A 5,382-nucleotide genomic window follows, 5' to 3' on the forward strand; every position below is an offset into this window, starting at 1 on the left:
AAAATAAAGATCCAAATTGTAACCATAACGTGACGGCACTATTTGTAGTGTGATCAAATGATTAAATACGTTGTCATGCTTTAAAATTTGATCAAGGAGAGAGAAATTCGGGAGTGCACTGTTCATTTGTTTTCGTGAATGTTGTTATTATCACTTGTGAGTGTGATCAGTGAAACAGTGCAGTTCCATAATAGTCGGGATTGCATTAGCTGTTAGCCTAGGAATGTGTGTGCATAAATGCCATTGTAGTGTATTTAATTAATTAATGTTGTAATGCAAGCAGATTTCTATTCTGCTAGTGCCATCGGGTTATTATTATTATTATTATTATTATTATTATTATTATTATTATTATTATTATTATTATTAATTATTATTAATAAATAATTAATATTAATTATTAATTAATAATAATCATCTAAAATATCGTGGGGATGGTCAATGAAAACTCGACCGATTGGGGAGGGGAAAGAGATGGCGGCACAGCCCTCCCAGAGTAAAATATCACGAATCGCCACTGTTTGTGACGCTCCGTGATATCATCGGAAGTTGAGTTAGGACCACGTACTCGGACTGAAGGTTTATAACAGAAACGTGAACCGAACCAGCAGTCAGTCCACCGGCAGTCCATCAGCTCAGTCCATCAATGAGTACATCTGTCAGTCAGTCTGTCTACAGTACGTGTGCGTGTTCAACCGACTTCGAGGGAACGCCAAGTGACCGACTATTCAGAGCTTGCTTCAATATAATTCGAAAATGTAAGTGAATATCCATAAACTATATTTATTCACTTCCCGTGGAGAAAATAGGCTCTAAGTAGATGACTTTCTTAGCGTAATAACTTGCTATTGCCTAGGACGATGTACGGTTTCATGAGACAAAGGGGGAAATATAACGTAGAGAGAAAAGTAGCCGGTTTGTTTTAAGAACAGTGGAGGTGGACACGGACAGGCTAAAATTCAGCAGAGACTAACGGAACATTCTGAGCAGGTAGAAAAGGCAACATTTTTGTAAATGACAATCGCTTGTGTCGTCACCAGTCTTCAGGTTCGAGAGCATGTCCTTGACGTCATTACGGACATTCCTTTGACTCAACAAGCAGAGGACAATGTACGAGAACGGGAAGAGGTGTAAATAATCCCTAGCCAGCCGTCTAGAACAGGCGTCCCATTGACCGAGACTTTAAAATGGCCATTTTTGCCGCAGCTGCTATGTAAATGTAGGACAGTGTCACATATTACGCTGATAGAGTGAGATCCCTCCCCTGCGATTCATGTGACCTCTCCGCGGTGTGGAGGCTTGCGCTTCCCAATGAAGCAGATAGTCGAGCCGCAGGTGCAACCATATTGGATGGGTATCTATTGAGAGACCAGACTAACGAATGTTTCATCGAAAGGGGGTAGCAGCCTTTCGGAAGTTACAAGGGCGGCAGTCTAGTTGATTGACTGATATCGCCTTGTAATAATACTCAACATGGCATGGCTGTCTTGATACTGCTACACGGCTGAATGCAACGGGATACTACAGCCGTAACTAACTCCCGAGGACATACAGCTCCCTCTGTATGAATGGTGTACTGATGATGGCTTCCTCCAGGGTAAAATATTCTGGAGGAAAACTAGTCCCCCGTTCGGATCTCCGGGTGGGGACTACACGAGAGGGAGCAATTGTCAGGAAGATCGACAGTGACATTCTGCGAGTCGGAGCGTGGAATGTTAGAAGTTTGAATCGCTGTGGTAGGTTAGAGAATCTGAAAAGGGAGATGGATAGACTAAAGTTAGATGTAGTTGGTATAAGTGAAGTACGTTGGCAGGAAGAACAGGATTTTTGGTCAGGGAACTACAGAATTATCAACAAAAAATCAAACAGGGGAAATACAGAAGTTGGTTTAATAATGAATAAGAAAATAGGACAGTGGGTAAGCTACTACGACCAGCATAGTGAAAGAATGATTGCACCAAACAAATGCCCACCACAATAGTGGAGGACCATATACCTACTAGTTCAGCGGACGATGAGGAAACGAAATAATATATGAAGAGATAGAAGCTTTAATACAATATGTAAAAGGTGACGAGTATCTAATTGTGATGGGAGACTGGAATGCGGTGGTAGGCCAAAGAAGATTAGGTAATACATTAGGAGAATTCAGATTGGGACAAAGGAACGAAAGAGGAAGTAGGCTGGTTGAATTTTGTACAGATCATAATTTAGTCCTTACCAATACTTGGTTCAAACACCACAAACGAGGGCTGTATACGTGGACGAGACCTAGAGAAGCTGGAAGGTATCAAATAGACTTCGTTATGATTACGCAGAGATTCAGAAACCAGATGTTGGATTGGAAAACTTTCCCAGGAGCAGACGTGGACTCTGGCCGCAATTTGTTGGTCATGAAATGTCATCTGAAGTTGAATAAATTATTGAACAAAGGAAGGAATGCAAGGAGATGGAGTTGAAAGAAAAGAGTGTGAGGGATTGTTTCAAGGAGCATGTTTCACAAGAACTAAATGAAAAGGCTGAAGTAAACACAATAGAGGAAGAGTGGGTAATCATGAAAAAAGAAGTCAGTAGGGCTGCTGAAGAAATGTTCGGAAGGAAGGAAAGATCAACTATGAATCAGTGGATCACTCAGGAGATACAAGACCTGATTGATTAACAACGAAAATATAAGAAAGTTATAAATCAAAGAATACAGGCGATTAAAGAATGAAGTGGATAGAAAGTGCAAGGTAGCTAAGGAAAAATGGCTGAAGAAGAAGTGCGAGGATGTCGAAGGTTGTATGGTCCTAGGAAAATTAGATGCTGCATACAGGAAAATCCAAGGAAACCTTTGGGAAAAGGAAAGATAGGTGTATTAATATTAAGAGCTCAGATGGAAAGCCACTTCTAGGGAAGGAAGACAAAGCAGAAAAATGACAGGAACATATCCAACAGTTATATCAAAGTCAAGATGTAGATGATTTGGTTCTGGAACAAGAAGAGGCTGTTGATGTTGATGAAATGGGAGACCCAATGTCGAGGTTAGAGTTTGACAGAGCTTTGAGAGACCTACATAAGAACAAGGCACACCTGGAATCGATGATATTCCCTCTAAATTACTGTCTTAGGAGAAACCAGCACGGCAAGGTTATACCATTTAGTATGTAAGATGTAAGGGACAGGAGAAGTGCCATCAGATTTTCGGCAGGATGTTGTTATACCTATTCCCAAGAAAGCCAGTGCTGACAAGTGTGAAAACTACCGCACCATTAGTTTAGTATCTCATGCCTGCAAAATTTTAACACGGATTATTTACAGAAGAATGGAAACACAAGTTGAAGCTGAGTTGGGAGAAGATCAGTTTGGCTTCAGAAGAAATATAGGAACTCGTAAAGCAATCCTGACTTTACGTCTGATCACAGAGGATCGAATTAAGAAGCACAAGCCCACGTACGGTACATGGCGTTCGTAGATCTAGAAAAGGCATTTGATAATTTTGATTGGACCAAGCTACTTAAGATTCTTAATGTGATTGGGATCAGATACTGAGAACGAAGAATTATCTACAATCTGTATAAAAATCAGTCTGCAGTGATAAGTATCGGAGGCTTTGAAAAAGGAACAGCACTCCAGCTGCAGTTTGTTCCCCCTTCTTTTCAATGTTTACACAGAACCGGCTGTAAAGGAAATCAAAGAAGAATTTGAAAAGGTAATCACAATCCAAGGAGAGGAAATCAAAACCTTGAGATTTGCCGATGATATTGTTATTTTATCTGAGACTGCAGAAGATCTCGAGAAGTTGCTGAATGGTATGGACGAAGTCTTGGGTAAGGAGTACAAGATGAAAATAAATAAGTCCAAAACAAAAGTAAAGGAGTGCAGTCGAACGAAGGCGGGAGATGCAGGAAATATTAGATTAGAAAACGAAGTCTTATAGGAAGTAGATGAATATTGTTACTTGGGTAGTAAAATAAGTAACGATGGCAGAAGTAAGGAGGACATAAAATGCAGACTGGCACAAACAAGGAAGAGCTTTCTTAAGAAAATAAATTTGTTCACCTCAAACATTGATATAGGAATTCGAAAGATGTTTCTGAAGACTTTCATCTGGAGCGTGACATTGTATAGAAGTGAAACGTGTACGATAACAAGCACAGAAAGGAAAAAAATAGTAGCTTTTGGAATGTGGTTCTACAGAAGAATGTTGAAGATGAGCTGGATAGATCGAATCAGGAATGATGAGATACTGAATCGAATTGGTGAGAGGACATTGATTAGGCTGAATTTGACGAGATGAAGAGATGGAATGATAGGACACATCTTAAGACACTCAAGACTTGTTCAGTTGGTTTTTAAGGAAGCGTAGGCGGTAAAAACTGTAGGGGTAGACCAAGGTATGAATATGACAAGCAGATTAGAGCAGATGTAGGATGCAATATTTACGTAGAAATGAAAAGGTTAGTGTAGGATAGGGTGGCATGGAGAGCTGCATCAAACCAGTCTATGGACTGATGACTCAAACAACAACAGAGTGAGATAATCACCGAGAGTTTGTTGGGATAAATATTTATATTAGAGTATAGAATTAAGTTGAAGAAGAGTATTACGTGTGATCATAAAATAGGGCGTGTGTTATCAGTGTATAAATGTGCCAATTTGGATATACACCAATATTCACCATGACAACGCTAATATTTAAGGTAGACTAGCAAATGTACCCGTGCTTCGCTACGGTAATCTACATTGTATACCGGTTTCCAATGTAAAGTGAGGGTTGCGGAGTTGTGATGATAACGGCAGGCTCACTTGCCTGCTGCCATTCACAATCGCATTGGCAAGTTTACATTATAATTGCAGGTCCCATTGCTTACTGCGCGGTCACAATCGATTTGGGGAATTTTAGTTACAATACAGAACCATTTCCTACTTTCAGACAGATTACAGTTGACGAGTTTTTATTATAATAGCAGGCAACTTCCCTACCACCAGGCAAAATTGAGTTGTGCAGTTATCATTATAATGACAGGCCCTTTTTACTGCTGACAGCCAGCTTACTGCCAGTCACAGCGAATTAGTGATTTTCCATGAAAATAGCAGGCCACTATGCCTAATGCTAGTCAAATTTTAGATTGGAACATTTGTTTATAATGGCGGGCACCCTGGCCTAGAGCCAAACACAATAGGGTAGGGACTTTCGAACAAAACTGCATGATCCCTTGCCTTCTGCAAGACAAATCGACAAGTGAATTATTCATTAAAATGGTAGGCCCTCCTTACTAATGCCCGTTACACAGGAGTTGGAGAAGGACCCCATTCCTACTGCCAGCAGTCAAAGTCGGTGTAGGGAGTACTGATTACAATAGAAGACACACCCTTTCTCGATCGCTACAAATCGACATC

The 5,382-nt window shown here is 40.4% G+C and overlaps 1 pseudogene; it reads left to right on the top strand.

Annotated features, from left to right (window-relative positions):
* Positions 1 to 1,014: 1,014 nt before the first annotated feature.
* LOC137503699 (uncharacterized) lies at positions 1,015 to 4,279 on the top strand (annotated as a pseudogene).
* Positions 4,280 to 5,382: the final 1,103 nt, after the last annotated feature.

Source organism: Anabrus simplex, chromosome 1 (genome assembly GCF_040414725.1).
Source record: "Anabrus simplex isolate iqAnaSimp1 chromosome 1, ASM4041472v1, whole genome shotgun sequence".
Lineage (NCBI taxonomy): Eukaryota > Metazoa > Arthropoda > Insecta > Orthoptera > Tettigoniidae > Anabrus > Anabrus simplex.